Source organism: Leuciscus leuciscus (genome assembly GCF_965113295.1).
Source record: "Leuciscus leuciscus genome assembly, chromosome: 8".
In the NCBI taxonomy this organism is placed as follows: domain Eukaryota; kingdom Metazoa; phylum Chordata; class Actinopteri; order Cypriniformes; family Leuciscidae; genus Leuciscus; species Leuciscus leuciscus.
Window position 1 is genome coordinate 11,576,320 of NC_138732.1, and position 17,849 is coordinate 11,594,168.

General features: G+C 35.5%; 2 long non-coding RNA genes across 2 annotated transcripts in view; one reads left to right on the forward strand and one right to left on the reverse strand.

The window, feature by feature from the left end:
• The first annotated feature begins 12,549 nt into the window (after positions 1-12,549).
• Positions 12,550-13,260, forward strand: LOC309504900. The gene is made up of 3 exons (XR_014208223.1): positions 12,550-12,876; positions 13,067-13,131; positions 13,224-13,260. It is a non-coding gene; the product is annotated as an uncharacterized lncRNA (long non-coding RNA).
• Positions 13,261-13,728: 468 nt separating this feature from the next.
• Positions 13,729-17,849, reverse strand: part of LOC309504679 — a 360,274-nt gene continuing 356,153 nt past the window's right edge. Inside the window, exon 4 of the long non-coding RNA XR_014208138.1 lies at positions 13,729-14,125. This is a non-coding gene — a long non-coding RNA (uncharacterized lncRNA). The remainder of the gene's footprint in view (positions 14,126-17,849) is intronic.

Below are 17,849 nucleotides of genomic sequence, written 5' to 3' on the forward strand. Positions count from 1 at the left end.
ATTACTAGAAAGCTAAAGGCAGGTGAGTGTTTATCATGGCTGGAGATAAACTCTGCAGGACCTACAGTGCCCTCCACAATTATTGAACCCCCTGGTAAATATGATCAAAATTGGCTGTAAAAAATAAATCTGCATCGATTATCCTTGTGATCTTTCATTCAAAAAATGTGCAAAATTCTAACTTTTCATTGAAGTAAAAGAATTGAAAGTGGGGGGAAATCACATTATGAAATAAATGTTTTTCTCCAAAACACGTTGGCCACAATTATTGAAACCCCTAGAATTTTTTACGAGTAAAATATCTCTGAAGTATATTCCCATTAATATTTACCTTTTTTAGTACACCAGGGTGACTAGGAACATGAAACTGTCCAGCTATGACTTCGTGTTTCACAGGAGTTTAAATATGAGGAAACACAAAGGCCAAATCCCCTTAATCATCCATCACAATGAGTAAAACCACAGAATATAGTTCTGATGTGCAGCAAAAGATTGTTGAGCATCACAAACTAGAAAGTGGCTGTAAGACAGTAGCTAAAGAATTGAAAATCCCAATTTTGACCATCAGGGCAATAATTAAGAAGTTATAACCAACTAAAGATGTTATGAATCTGCCAGGAAAAGGACGTGTGTCTATACTGTCTTAATGCATGGCGAGTATGAAAGTTTGAGTGGCCAAAGACTCTTCAAGGATCACAGATGGAGAATTGCAGAGATTAGTTGAGTCTTGGGGGTCAGAAAGCCTAAAAAAAAAATTATCAAACAACCCCTACATCCCCACATGTTGTTTGGGAGGCTTTAAAAAAAAAACTCCTCGCTCATCCAAAAACAAATTCCAGCAAATGTAATTGTCAGACACGACTGGATCTTCAAACAACACAGGGTTCTGTGGTCAGATGAGACTAAAACAGAGCTTTTTGGCAGCAAACACACTAGATGGGTTTGGTGAACACAAGGATAAAAAGTACCCCATGTGTACAATTTAATATACCATTGGATCTTTAATGTTGTGGGCATATTTTTCTGCTGGAGGTCCTGGACTTCTTGTTCAGATACATGGCATTGTGGATTCTATCAAATATCAACAGATAAAAAATCAAAACCTGATGCTTTCTGCTAGAAATCTTATAATGGGCCGTGGTTGGATCTTCCTTCAGGACAACGATCCAAAACAAACATCAAAATCAACACAAAAATTTGTTGTGGAGCACAAAATGAAGCTTCTGCCATGACCGTCCCAGTCCCCTGACCTGATGAGTGGAGTGAACTGAAGAGGAGAAGCACCAACATGGATCTGGGAATCTGAAGGATCTGGAGAGATTCTGTGTGGAGGAATGATCTCTGATCTCTTGTCAGGTGTTCTCCAAACTCATCAGGCATTATAGGAGAAGACTCAGAGCTCATCTTGGCAAAAGGAGATTGCAAAAAGTATTTAATAAAAGGGTTTCAATAATTGTGGCCAACGTGTTTTGGAGAAAAACATTTATTTCATAATGTGATTTCCCCCCACTTTCAATTCTTTTACTTCAATGAAAGGTTAGAATTTTGCAAATTTTTTGAATGAAAGATCACAAGGATAATCGATGCAGATTTATTTTTTGCAGCCAATTTTGATCATATTTACCAGGGGGTTCAATAATTGTGGAGGGCACTGTAGTTGCCCATCCCTTTTCAGTATTCTAAGGATTCATCAGTATGGAATATCTGGGCTTATAACAACCGATAATCAATAGGTTTACTTACTTTAAGGTGACCCCACTTATCGGTGGACCCGATTTATCATATTCTCTTCCACACCTTCACCGTTGTGAGACGCCCTGCTGATTTATGTCATCCACTTTGAACTCATTCATTGGGTCAGACTTCTAAAAACACACTGAAAATATATGACATGGCTTTCAGTGAAGCAGTACAGACACCATCTGCCATCTGTGCTGGATTTCCCAACAAAAGAAGGGATTTGCCTCACAAACAAGGCTGCAAAATACCAGCAAATCGGAGTATTAGTGGCACAAAGAGCATTTATAGGTGGGTGGGAAAATAGGAAACACATCCTCAAAATCCTAACAAAAGATTTCTGGCAGTCATCTGCCCACACAGACCGACAATTTTGAGAATAGCACTTGAAGTGGGATAGAGGAAGGACTTAGGCCCAGTACTGGGTTGCTGTCTGGATGCCTCATCCCCTTAAAATCTTCCCCTGACCCTTCTAAACACAGAACAATGCTGGAAATATCAGAACTGGAGAAATATTGGAGCATCTGACTCATCTTGGACACCTCGTTTCCACTCTTAGATTTGCAGTTTGGTCCAGTAAATACCTATGACATGATCTGGGGCTCGTTCTTCGTACGTTGCTTATTACATCCGAGATCAAATGACACATCCAAGATGATATCATCGTGCTAATCATGATCTGGCTAACTCGGTTCTTCGAACACACTTGCCGGATGAGATTAGTATCGCTGGATTGAGTTATCTGAGATAATTGCGCGTTCATGCGCTGGGTTAAAAGGGGATATGTATCGATAGTAGAAACATTGATCAGCAACGCTGCTATTGGCTGTTCAGCGTGGCCAAAGAGCGCGCTCAGTTTTTCTCCTCAGCAGAGCAAGAACTAATAGTCGAAGTTAATTCGGAATTTTAATGTTTAATCAAAACGCCAGGGAACACCTCAAAGTCTACAAAAGCCAGGAGAGAGGGCTGGCAAAAAGTAGCAGACAATTTAAATCCGTTAGATGTGGCCATGTTAGATGTTTTTATCACTTATTAGCCTATATATTTGTATTTTAATAATTGCATAATTAGTTTGTTCATTGTAATGTCAGAGTCACCACACTAGAACATGGGAACAAACAAAAGTGAAGTACAAAAATATTCTACATAATGGTAATTTTTTGTTATATTATAGTCTCTTTTATAAATGCCACTGTTAAATAAATGGTTGTCTGTTTATAAAAGCAACCAAGAAAAAGGCTGAGAAAAAAAGAGAAAAGATCTTAGTAGCCTACACTGTAAAATAATTTTTGCTGCATTAAATTAAGGCCGTATAGTCATTTCAACTGTTAAATCTAGTGTGAGTAATGATGAATTTTGACTTGTGAAAGTGAAAACTGATAAACTTGTTAATGTAAAAATATTTTGCCATGAGTTATTGATCACATTTTTCCCGAGTGTAGTTCATTGTAATGACATTGTGTTTTCCTCTTTTGTGCACTTTTACATAATACACTTTTACATAATACACCAACACTTGTATCTGTTCCCAAGAAAGTGGTGGCTGAAATATGTGCAGTCAGTGGACATTTTCTAACTTTCCAAAGGAAAGAAAGTATAAGACTTTGTAATGTCCATTTGTTTCCATTGCACTGGACAGTGAATAAACCCTCTCAGATAACTGTCATATGGAGGAACTAGCCTACCTGCAAGTGCATAAAGAACTTTACTTCATTTATACTTGTATGCTTTATGGCAGCAATATAAGTTGCAGGATTCCACATCAACAGAAAGGCCTACAGAAGAGTCTGCACAGACAGAGGAGACATAGGCCTACAGGTGGGTAGTGTATAGCCAACTTTTCCTTTTTATTTGTTGCATGAGGCATGTGTCTAATATCTCTTGTTGCAGGCATTTGAACACTGGCTTTTCTTTACAAAGAACAATTGAAATAAAACTCAAGGAACTAAGCATATTTGTCCTTTATTAAACATTTAATGAAAAGTGTTTTTTAGTTTTTGTTTTGTTTTGTGGCAATGTTAATATGGCACATGCAACAATGTCACAGGCCCTGTCAGGTGTGCAACCCTCAGACTTATCAGACACTGAAATCTTCCCTTTAGTTAGCCAAAGTTCATTTCATTGTGTGCCCTTGTCCTGGCTAGAGCTGCATTGTAACTGGTTTGGGTCAGGGAATGGGGTCATACTGTCTGCAGGCTGGAACATGTCATAATCACCTATGAAGAAATGCAGTTCTGTTAGGATCAGCATAAGTTATGTAATACAGTGAGCTTGATATTTAATTGTGGAACTTTCCTTACCACTTTCAAATAATGTGCATTAATGTGAATTTCTGAAAATTCTTAAGTCATGCACAGATCCTGGCCATTTTGCTTTCACATTTGTGATATGGAAGATTTTAGTCAACTGCCTTTTTTAAATTTGATATAATATTATTAATCTGGAATATTAAGAATCCCAATAGTAACTGGGCTGCACATTTACATTGTGAACCCCCTTTCTGTTCACATAATCCATAATATCCATAACATAATTCATTGAGGCCTTGATGGCAGTCTATGGTAGCCTGTAGTCTATGGTACCAATCACGTTAGTGAAGCCTGAGTGACACATACTGTAATCGGCATGGTCATGATGGCATGATCTTCATAAAAAATTATGATAGCCAAAAAAAAAAAAAACTGCTTTAAAAAAAACTGCTTTACAACATTGGGTCTTAAGTGGCTTGGAAATGCCACAAAAAAACCTAAAACTGTTTTTTTAAACCTAAAAGCGCCAGGTAAACTCCGAATGACACGACAGACAGCACTTTCCATCAAGTTCTCCGCATCTCCAATAGTGTAAAGGAAAGAGCCACTCGCAAATAATCTTAGGGCAATGCAAACAGTTTGTGCTGTAGTTAAAGCCCGACTCCGACAAGTCGAAAATAAATGTGCGTTTCCAACAATTTTATAATGTAAACGACAATCTCACGAGTCACGAAAAAAAAATATACATCTCAGAAAGTGCACTATCGCGCTGCGCTGGACTTCCCCATGGACTTCCCATATCAGCTCCGGTTATGAAGCCGCAGTCTAATCCTGTTTACATGAAATAAGCCTGCTCCCGAGCAGGTTCAAGTTTGCGCACCTGTTGCTATGACAGCAAGTCCAGGATGAGCGTCGAAGAACCAAACAATCCAAGATCATGCCAAATCGTCAACAATCAAATCCAGCTAACTGAGTTAGCGACGTACGAAGAACGAGCCCCTGATGGCTACTATTGAAATAAAAATAATAATAATAATATGTGCACATCAAAAAACTTGAGGCAGGTGCACGATCAGATAAAGCACTTCACTAAAGAATAAACAAAAATCGGCACACTGCCACTTCTGCTCCCAAAAATCAATTTATTAAATGTTTCGACCCAAAGTTTTGTCAGGCAGATCTTTACCTTCAGGTTGAAACGTTGTATATTTTAATAAATTGATTTTTGGAATCCAAAAACAACACATCATAGTACAATTAGTTCAGAAATACATTAGCATTCATAGCATTCATCAACAGCATTTTTTATTTAAAGAAATTAATATACTTGTATTCTGCAAGGATATATTAAGTGTAAAGAATTTGACATTGTTGTTGTTGTTGTTTTTTCTAAATACTGTTCTTTGAAAAATTCTGAAAAAAGTATCACATTTTCCCATAAAAATATTAAGACTATTTTCAACATTGATAACAATAATAAATACTTCTTGAGCACAAAATCAGTATAATAGAATGATTCAGAATTTTATTTTATCTTATTATTTTAAAGATTTATTTCTTATTATTACCAAACCTTTGAATGCTAGAAAATAGCTCACTGCTAGAAAAATAAATAAAAAATGCAGTTGTTTTCAAAAGGTGACTCTGATTATGTGTAAAGTTACTATAACGTTTTTGCATGCTGCATGTAATATTAATTAGATAAAATAATGAAAAATAGGAAGAAACTAATTACTGACTGTGAGTGTTGAGACTGATGTTATTCATGATAAATGTCAATATGCTAAGCTCTCAATTTCCACTCTGAAAGGAGCCTCATTGTACTTTGATCTCTCAATAATTCATTGTCTCATTTATGGAACACAAACAATTGGCCTCTATTAAATACAAAATTGAAGAGATTACAGAGTGTAAGGCAACAATATTCACAAGGATAGACCCGACCCAAGCAAGAAAGTCAAAATGTTTCTCTTTGATGATGATACATGTTTCTCAAAAGGACATCGATTACACTTGTGTGTGTGTGTGTGTGTGTGTGTGTGTGAGAGAGAGAGAGAGAGAGAGAGAGAGAGAGAGAGATCAGAATGTTATAGCAACTGTTTAATTTGAAGGTCACAGAATTGGAGGGCTCTCTCTGAAGGGGGCAGTCAAAGCTCTCAGTGGGATTCAAGGCCTCAGAAATACAAAGCGGATGTTGCTCTCACCGGTGGAAATCTATGGGGTTGTCGCTTGCCGCTTGCCGGTGTACAGAGGGTGTTACTGATCATGATGCTCAGGATCTGTGAATGAGTTTATCCTGATGGAGATATAAAGAAGTGTTAAACTCCAACAATCTTTTGGGAACAGGGTGTTTTAACCACACAAACAGCTCAATTTGAACGAAGTGCCCATATAGATTACAGCTCCTTTCGAGGGTGCAAAATTAATCAGTTCCTGCCCCAAGTGTAAAGCCAACCGTGATTGGTTGTAGCGAGATTGTGCTATGATTGGTCAGCTCAATGTGGCCGTTATCTGATTGGCTTAGATAAACGGTGGGTGGAGTCCACTTATTTGTGGATATATCTGCACTTCGACGCTAGAAGTGTTTCAAAAATCCACAGATGCGTTAAGGGATTTACAAAGGCACAAGAAGTGGTTCACAAATGTGTGCGGCGATTTGCAAATGCACAGAAAGCAGTTCACAAATAAATGCCAGGCAGAGTTGAGTTTGTGACATAAAACAAAAAAAATTATTTGCAAATCTCGTTTTATTTATTTGTGAATTATTATTTAATTTTTTTTGTGAAACTCTTTACATTTATTTGTGGATCTTAATCTATTTGTTTGTGAATTTGAAAATTTTTTGTGAATCTCTTTACATTTGTTTGTGAATCTCAATCTATTTATTTGGAATAATGCAACAATTCTAACCCCATAGGAAATCAAGATACATTCAAAGTTGAAACATGAGATATTTTCCCCAAATCACAATTTCACAGATTCCTCATTGACTTGCAAAGCTGATGTTTATCATAATACTTAGTGGATTTTGCTGCTCAAACTATTTAGCATTGCTTGATAAGTAACCTAAAAGGAACAATAGGCATTATACCTACTGTAGCATTTTCTGATTTCAGCATGAATAGAACAAAACATCAGAAACAAGATCATAAATAAATATATCTGAAAGGCCAACATGCTGATAATCCGCTGATAAGCTTATTATTCTGAGACCAGAGCGTCCTCCATTTACGATACAAACCTTCATAGTGTTTTTACTTGTTGTGCTTTATCTTTTCATATGAATCAGACTTTCCTGTACATGATGATCAAAAGACTGTGATTGACCAATCAGAATCAAGCATACCATAGAGCCGTGTAATATGTCATTGTATGTCTATGGAAGCTTGTTTCTGGCACAGAATAAAACATTTTAAAAGACAAGTGCGACTTTATATCACTTAGATATATAATTGTGAGATAAAAAGACGCTTTTGCGTGTTATAAAGTCAGAATTGCGAGATATAAACTCACAATTGAGAGAAATAAACAATTCTGACTTTATATCTCCCAATTGCGTGTTGTAAAGTCTGAGTTGCGAGATATAAACATGACATTCTGAGAAAAAAAGTCAGATTTACAAGTTTATTTCTCGCAATTGAGATAATATCTCACAATTCTGACTTTATAACATGCAATTGCAACTTTATTTCATGCAATTCTGACAATATAACACACAATTGCAACTTTATATCACGCATTTACGGAAACAAACTTCCATAGTAGCATACTGTATGTCTCTGCAGCATCTGATGTTAAACTACAAAAAAAATAAAAATTGCCAGCAATTTACACTGAAACACTGACAGAGCTAGTTGTCAGAACTTTTATGTTAACTACACAGTTTCAGGTATTAGGATCTGGCATTTGGTAGTCTAAGTCTCAGCCTCAGACATCACGGACCGTTGGCTGAACGTCTGATGCATATGGCACACAGAATTGGGAGTTTCAGAGTCGTCATCTGATTGGTTGAATTCTACAGGATTCCTGGGAGACTTGTGTGTCACATTCTTTAACAGTCCACCTGGAAACAAATCTGCTGTTACGCCAAACCACCTCATGGAAAAAGAATGCCGTCATGACAATAAGCTCATGACAATTATCGGGATCAACTATGCTCTATTTCCAAAAGTATGCTTTAAAATACTTACAAGAGTTTTACACGCCAGTCTGTTACTGTAGGGACATTGACATAACATTTTCAAGGCCCTACACAGGATGCTGAACAAAACAAACTTTGATTGGTTGCTTTACATGTCAGTCACATTGCTTCTGGGTGGTCTATGGCCAATGAAAGCTGCTATGGAGTCCAGACCTTCTGCCGTCAGTCTGACAGTCGGGCTACGCGAGACTAGGCATTAGGTTACTGTATATTCTACAGTTCATTATTGTATACATCATTAAATTAGGCTATAATATTAACATACCAACCTACCTGAAATGTACAAATAATCACAGTGCATACTGACTTCTAAGTTGTCCATAATTCTAAAATGAAAAATAAGTCATACATTGTACTTGCATAAAACAGTTTTGTAACAGTATTTTGCAGTAAAAGTCAATTTACTGTAGCATTTTTTCTTGTTAAAATTACTAATATAGAAACCATTAAAAATAGAAACCATTAGCTCTTTTTGTGTTTGCTATATTTTAGTGAAGTCTAATGAGAAATCCCACATGAACACATCTGACCCTGGTTCTGGAGCATGTCTGCTGTGGGACTGTAGCCAGAGTCTCTGTTATTGGGCAGAAATAGAGTTGCCCTCAGTTCAGAACATCAGAATTAATTTCTTGATTCACCAGTGCATTTGACCAGCTGCCTAAATCTGCTAAAACATTTGATCTTTGGGATGCTTCCAGACAGATTCTGCACAAGAGCCAGAATCTTACTCCACCAAAACAATCATTTGTGTCTTATGTTTACTGTTTGCATTTTGACACTTGCATGCTCTTTTATTTAGTAACAATTTCAGCTGTATTAGAGCTATACTCCTGCCTCTGGCACCAAAAACAAACAATCTGACGCTCGATATCTCATAGTCAGAGTCCCATTTACAATGTATTCATCATACTTATTTCCAGACCTCTTGTGTTAGTTCAGACAAATGTTGCTGCAAATGCTAAAATGAATGTTATTTCTTTAATGCAACTGTAGCATTGTTGTCTCATATCTAAGAATGATCCAAAATGAAAGAGGCAGAGAAAGAGAGTTTTAATTTGGCATTAGTGGCCCACCACACATCTGGCTTGGTTTAACAAGCAAATAGTGACAGAAGCTTCTCATGTCTGCAACCCACAGGATTAGCAATATTTCCCTAATGATAAATCTCTGGCAAGGGCCCAAGTCTTATTATGAACACAATGTCCTCTCTTCACTCTTATAACACACAGTCACCCATTCTGTAGCAAGTTCAGTAAAATTTTGAATTTAAGAACTGGTTTCCTTTCAATTCATGAGTTGAATTTTAAGTTGATTTTCAGTAACTGATATTTCAGATTTGGCAAATTGTATATTATATTTATTTTTGCTCTGCCAGTTAAGTTATTTTTGCTTGTTAGTATAGTTGAATTGGATCAGTGAAGGTCAGCAGCAAATACATTGGTTAAAAGTGAGATTAAATACATAAAGTAGCTATAATTTGTGTTATTTAACATATTTAATTATTGCTGGTTAGCGTAATGTTCTGAGTTTGCCTTTGCCTGTTTGTTTGTTTTTTCTCTTTTTCTTCATTTTTAGGAACACTGAATCTGTTTTTGTCCAAGTGAGTTGAGCAAATGCTCACATTTAGTCTAGAACTACAATAATAGCCATCATGTTCACACAGCGCACTCAACACCTCTGCACCTTTCACACGATTTCTCTCAACTTGGGGACAGGAGAGGTGTCAGTCAATAAATGGGAAAACAAAGTAACTTGTGTTACTTATTTGAAAAAGTAGCTCAGATATTTTGTTGTAAATTTAAAAGTAATGTTTCCCCAAACACTGCTGGCAAGACCCCGTTCCAGGCAAAAATTCTCACTCTAGGCAAAATCTAATGATACTGAAGTAATAAGTTTAATACTGTCAATAATAATAATAATAATAATAATAACAATAGATTAGAAATGGCGATTCACACTCAAATTTTTTTACTATTTTATTAATCACTGGGTCCCCATGTGTATTTTCCCCCACATGATTAATAACACACATTAAACTTTTAATTCAATCTTTTAAAATGTTTGCGTGTGAATCACTATTCAGGTTTTAATGCAAGTTATATGGATCTATGCACCAAGGCGAGAAAGAGTGTGGTGTAAACAACTTTGTTAAATAATTAAATAACAGCCATCAAAACTGATTTAAGATATCTACCACATTATTTTCATATACAATAATATATAATATAATAATAAAACTTATTATACTAAAATATAAAATCTTATTACTAAACTTCATCTTATGACTATGCTTGATGTAGCCATATGATGAGTGTATTATGGACACCTGAATATGTATAACTGAAAAATTATGAAAAATGTATTATTAAAAACAATTTTATTTTTGAATTTCATTACATTTAAATTCTATGTTCTGAAATACAAATGGCAATTCTGGATCTTGTTTGCTTGTTACCTCAATTCAATTTTAATTTCCATCAAAAGGATTTCTGAATGGTGCACCATGGTGGTCTGTAGAGACATCACTGTAGCCTGTCTCTCAAATGATAGTGCTATGTGACAAATAGACCGCATCTATCCAATCAGCATCTGAAAAATAGGGGTGGTTAATAATTTGTAACTGTGAAAGAACCCATGAAATGAAATGGGAATAGGAAAAGGCCAACAGAGGCGAGAGGTTGTCATAGAAACTGACTAACGTTAACATAAGTCTCCAAGTCGCTGCTGTGACTAGCTGAACTTAGACCTCAAGGCATTCCTTTTAACCTATACAATGTTACTATGCACTTGAAACCAGTGGGTTACAGACTTCATTTGGATTTCCATTCTAATTAAAAGGCTTTTAAGCTCATGCCTTCTATATTTTAAGTGGTACTGCATTAAATGAAGTGCATGCTTGCTATTTAAGCATTGTTTCCAATTTTTGAAAAAATAGAAACTGAGGTTGCTTAGAATTTGAACATGACACTGAAAGGAAGTTTGCTATACTTTAACAAAAGATATTCTGCAACCATGCAGCTCTTTGTTGCGTTACATGGCACACAGAGACTGTTGACATATTTACATTCTTTTTGACTGGCAATGAGCTCTGCAGCTGGTAAACAAGCACCTGTGTGTGTGCGTGCGTGTGTGCGTGCGTGCGTGTGTGTGTGTTTTTGCACATCGTGTTTTCAAAACCCATGCTACACTGGTGACAGTCAGACCCATTAATCGATTAATCAATTCAATGAAAATTCTTCAAACAAGCACGTTACACGTTAGGAGCAGTGAAGAGAGGATGGATATTACAAATGGAGAGGAACAGAGGCCTATTAAGAGAAAACAAACCTGACATACAGTAAATGTTCAGTTCATATTCTTTAGGTTCTCCACTATCACTCAGCAACATGAAAGAAACCATTAGCTCATTCTTCACAGAACAACAGAGAGAGGATCCGAAGATAGTGAGTGGTGAGAGAATGCAGAGAAAAGAGCAGAGTGAACTCACAATAGGGACAGTCTGGGTCTTGTGTATACAGCGCAACTTCTGTGGCATTTCAATGGGCAAGGCTGAATAAAGGAGAATAAAACAACAAAAGTGATTGCAACAAGGAAACAGGGTAACACTTCATTTCGATAGTGCACTTTAGACATTGTACTAACTAAGTATCTTTGCACCTACATGTCAACTGTCAGTCATTAGAGTATTAGTAAACTGTCTGCACTGTTAGACTTTTCTGTAATTTCTACAGTTATTTACTTTAAATCCCCCAGTATTATACTGCTATTTCTCTTTACAGTAAATAACTGTGATTCCAATTGCATCATGGGAATTTTCTGTGACGTCTAACACCACATACAGAGACTTACTGTATTTTTTAAATTTGCTGTATACTACTGTATTTGACGTAACTGCCTCTCTGGCTGGCACCATTCCACCGTGCTTTTTATTTCCTAATTTTTGCCTTACACCACGTGTCTACAACGCTATAATAGCCAGAGGCTGTCTATATTTGACACATTGAAGCGACCGGACCTTTAAATGCAAACCTGTTTATCCCTTGTAAGAACTAGTGCGAGCGCTTGGACTCGTATCGGACTACGTCTGAAATATAACGGCCGCGGCGCATCACTACACTGTCTGGGATTTGTCGTGTCGCGTCAGACAGACATCCAGTGTAGGTAATGGGGTCTGTCTTTTGTTGGATCGCGAGGTTCGTGTCTGGCCCGGGGAAGAGACGGAATTCACTTCACCGAGAGAGAGATCAGCAAGCAAGGTAAAAAAAAAAAAAAAAAAAAACATTCTGTGTATGTTGACAGGATTGTGCCCAGTTTAACGTATGTTATAACGTTAACGTTAGCCTAACGTTACTCGTCGTCAACATGGCGGTAACGAACTTTACCACGGTAAACTGAGCTAACGTTTCATTTTACACACTTTGTTAGATTATTGAATTGTCGAGTTAAAATATGCCAACGAGCAACGCGTTTACATTAACAATAAATGTGAATAAACTAATGTGAAATTCTGTTTATATCTTAATGTTGGCCTACTGATGAGAACCTTTATAGTTTTAGCATTAGTTTGCAAACTATACCATATTATAGTTTTTTTTTTTTATGGAATTTAATATTTACTTCCATTTTTGTGTTTAAAGGCAACTGCAACAAAGCGCCAATTCGCGCCAGTGACTTAGCAAGATTCCAGAGGTAGGCCAGCCCATTTGTGATATATTTTGAGATAAGTTTGCTGAAATGATTAGCATACACTATGTGAAAATTGCTTTTGAGCCACTGGTGCAGACTAGGTAGCTAACAATATCTTATAAAATCTCTATAAAATTGGCTAACTTTATATCAAATAAGTGACCTTTGCATTATGTCTAACTTTATTACACAGCAAATGAACCAATCAGAAGATGGACCATTGTCTTTGTTCAGTCTCACCAGATTAAATGTATCCAGGTAAGCACTGCAGTAAAACTCTCACTAAGACCAAATCTAGCATTCTAAACAACTTAAGTTTATATTTTTGCATTATTTTTATATTTTATTAGCCAGCGACTCTACCATTGCAGTTCCACCTGACTAGGAAGGTCCTAATATCAGCGCACAGGTGGGTTAACTACTGTAGGAAGGAGAACGATCATCACACAGTGATTTCTTGCATGTATCTTACTGTGTATTTGTCTCAAACAGGAACCCCTCCACTGCAGACAAGCTGAAATGGGCTAAAATCATCTATTTCAGTCGTTCAACTTCTTTCTATGCATCTCAGCATTTTTGGACAGAATTTAGGATTTGTAAGTATTAAAATTTAATCTGGCATAATTTAATTTAGTTTTTTGTATGCTATTTATTGACAAAAGCTGTTTACAAATATATATTGTTTTTGTGAAAATAATAATAAAAATTAACAAAAAAGGAGGTTAAAAATAATGTGACACTAATATTCTCTCTCTCTCTCTCTCTCTCTCTCTCTCTCTCTCTCTCTCTCTCTCTCTCTCTCTCTCTCTCATATAGTTTTGGAACCGGGATCTCCTCTGAAGGACTGAGTACATTTGTGTTTGTGGGCACGCATGCAGACCAGGGAACACTCTGATGTTGTCAATCAAGTTCTGAACAGGAACCAATCTTTGGAGAAGTTCATTTATTCACAAAGGTGGACAAAAACATTGTGTTGGCTTTTTAAAGATTATTTTGATGACTTTTACTCCTATGCTGTAGAAAAGATGGAGTAGACAGTCAGACATTGATAATAATAATAAATGTTTCTTGAGCATCAAAGAGACTTCTTTCAAAAACATTACGCCACTTAAATACTTCTTTTGGCCACCAGTGTACATGAATCCAACACATTTTTGGAAATAAGTGAAATTATTTTTAAGGTGGGGTTATGTATCTTGTATTGTGAAAAGAACTGTGTTTTGTCCTGTTTTGGACATTTCCTTTTTGAATGCTTAATGTATTTATATTCTGCAGTTTTATGAATGTAATGGTTGATATTTCATTATAATACTTGTATAAGCTAAACAACCAATGACTCTACATTCATTTAGTCAAATGCTAATGTTTTGTTTATGATTTTATGTATGTTTTCAAAAATGTTTGCAGTGAAGGACAGCACATAATGTGTTAATTTAACACGTTTACACATCTTTGTGCTAACCTCTCTGACATATTTACTTTGTTAAAATCATTAACACAATGAATGAGTTAAAATTAACACAAAAAATGTTGTCTCTAAACTTTCCCATTAATGTGTAAAAATTTCACACATCATTTCCAGCATTGGCATGTTTATTTTGTGATATATATGAAATGTTTTAAATAAAAAAATGGTATTTTGTGATAACTTTGTCTAATTGGTTTGTATGAAAGTAGTACTTATGTAGGATAAAAATAAAATTAATCATATATCAAAATTATCAAATCTAATTTATATTTAGTACAAATAAAAATAATTACAGTAGTGTACTGATTAGCTTCGTTTTTACAGTAATGCACTGTACTGATTAGCTTCGTTTTTACAGTAATGCACTGTATTACACAAAACTGAAATACGGTTTGGTACTGTAACTCTTAATTACAGTAACTTACTGGCAACAGTGTTGCCAGTAAGTTACTGTAAAAAACCCTTGAAAAGTCTAACAGTGTGCTTAATATCTGCTAACACTTTATACCCCAAAAGACATTCTAACTTTACAAGTACATGTCAACTTAACCTAAAAGTTTACTTATACTCTATGAGAGTTAGTTGACATGTAGTTGCAAATTAATGAGAGTTAGTTGACATGTAGTTATAGTTGGAATGTCTAAAGTGGACTATCGAAATAAAAGAGTAACTGGAAGGAGTTTGGCCTGTGAAATGAAGGCTACGGCTTTGGTCCAAAATGAACGAAGCCATAATGCATTAAGAATATAATTAATTGAAAAGTATTTATTTAAATAGTTCAGCAATGTAGAGTAGATAAATGTAGAGTGTTCCAAACTGGCCAGTTGTGAGGTTCCATTTAAACATTTAAACATGTACAGCCGCCTATAGTAGCTAGCTAGACAGTAATGCTCACTATAGGTTCTAGAAAAGAGCCTGTACATATTTGGTAAAAAGGCTTCGTCAAAAGGTACAAATTATAGAACTGAGCCAAAGCTAAATGGAAATGTGACTCCTTCCTAACCCATTGTGTGTAATAACTCTTAATAATGTAGCAATGAAGAACATGTTACTGTCACATGTAAGGTGGAAATGAAATAAAATCATTTGCTTGGAAAGGTCATGTAAGTGGCTAAATTTAGATGTGTTAGATACCTCAACTTAACTGTATGGTTATATGCTGATTTGGCCACAGCATACTGACACAGAGGACTAATTCACTCTCAAGAAAACTTTTAACTCAGCCATTCTGCAAGTGCTGCAGTTCTTGTTATATTCCAGCTTTATTATAAAGGTCACAAATGTCCAGAAGTCACAAAAGTTAGCATGAAATTAATCTTGCCACTATTTTTTTTTTTTTAAAAGCTTGTCTTTTATAATTAGGTGGGGAAAAGTCATGTAGATGCATTTTTTTTTTTTTTTTTTTTGCTAAAGTTATTGTATTGTATGTATTTCAGTGTGAAATCAAAAAGCCAAAATGGTTTGCTTCAGGTCTGGAATGAGTAATTATATAAATACAAGACAAGACATGATTGACAAATATAGTTGTCAAGCACATCTTCTCCATAAACAAAATCTAATTTGTCTGCACTTTAAATGAGGACAATATCTCACTTAATTTAACAAGAGCATGTTCAAAGTCTACAGTTAAAACAACCGGTGGAATTGACCTCCTTCTTTCCCGGTTTGTGAGCAGGAATTCATTTCTCCAGAGAGAATAAATATCTTTCTTCTTCCCTTCTTTGAATTAGTGTTCCCTTAGGGGGGCATATTCAAACAAGAATAAAAGTTGACCATCATCATATAAATCCGAAATAAAATTTAAAAGATACAGCAAGGTTAAACATGAACTTATGTTCTGCTTGTCTTTAAATCAACTTGTCAGGAATTGTAAATCATTTAAATTGTTTCAGAACTTAAAATTCCACAGCTTGTTAATATATAAATATAAATTGTTCAACGTGAATATCTATCTAAGCAATGAATATAAAAACAGTCTCAGTTTCCACATCAAAAACACAGAGGTTCCTCAGTGTAAGGTGTCATTCTTTTATCCCTGCCTTTATTAACACGCTGCAGTATGCGTTTCATGTTGGAAAAAAAGTCACTCTTTTGATTATAGTTTACCTGAGGTTTGAGACTAGCTTGAACACATCATAAGATACCACAATGCACCAGTCAAAATGAGTCACACCACTTCAAATTACACGGAAAAGTGAAGAGCATTATGTGGGTGTACTTCCAGAATTTCTATAACCCAGAAATGTCAGGTAACGATTTTCTTCTTATACTATACTGTGAGTGTGAGCCATTATGTGCAATACCCACAGTTCTGTGCTAAAATTCAGGCCCTAAGCAGACAATACATGCATTTATTTATTCAGGATATATTCTAACTTAACTATTCAGACATATAACTATCTATTCGGATTTGCATTTATATATTCAGATTTGTAACTATATATTCAGATTTAAATCTACCTATTCAGGCTTACAAATATATATTCAGATTTGTATACACAATATATTCACGATTATTTCCTGTTTGGCCCACCATTATATATATATATGTGTGTGTGTGTGTGTGTGTGTGTGTGTATATATGTGTGTGTATATAAATAAAATATTTGCAGCAGGTAAACAACAACAGTGTCATCTGTGAGATATTTTAAAGTCTATGATTCATACTGCCATAATAAGCTCTTTCTTATTTGAAATGCCTCATATGCTTTGACCTAACCTTTAGCAGTGAACCGATGAGAAAATAATCATTCATAGGCAAGGCAGTATGCTACAGTTTTTGTCAGGTTGCTAGATTACTTCAACATTTTCACTCCCTAACATCAACTGCAATCAATTCAATGTTTTATTCTCTCTAACATTTCTCTTCCATTTCTGTCTTTGTGTATATAGGGAAAATCCACTGAGATCAATTTATTAAAAAAATTTCAAACAAAGTAATTGGTGAACTGATTTGTGTCCAATTAGATCAGTTTCAGATCAAACATATATTATAATCTGTCTACTAAATGATGTCTTATTCTGTACTGTCACTGAAAACCAATAAAAAGATTTGTAGTAGTAAATATATTATAATAAATATTTTCTCCTTAGTTAATTTCAAATTGCGCAGTCTCACAAAAACAACAACACTTGTGTATACAATATTTTTTTCATGTCTACATGCACATTTCCTAGAAATCACAAGTTTAAAATTCTCTGATATATACAGGTTGCCTATGAAGTGCAAATCCTTTCTTGAGCAAAAATGATCCATTAGCTCACAGGCTCTGGCTCATTACGAAACACATCCATACTGCGAGAAGAGCACGACCTTAAGTTAATAGACAGATAGCATCAGCTAATCAATACGGCTCATCATGGGGCTTATAATCCGTTCCACTGGTCTGAGGCAGACGTGCCCTGTCAACTAAACAGACAGGGATCTCGTTCTGAAGTGGATAAAAGATGTATGTCTGTGAGTGTGTCAGAAAAAAAAATCTGATTCAATCGATCCTTGATACTTGTT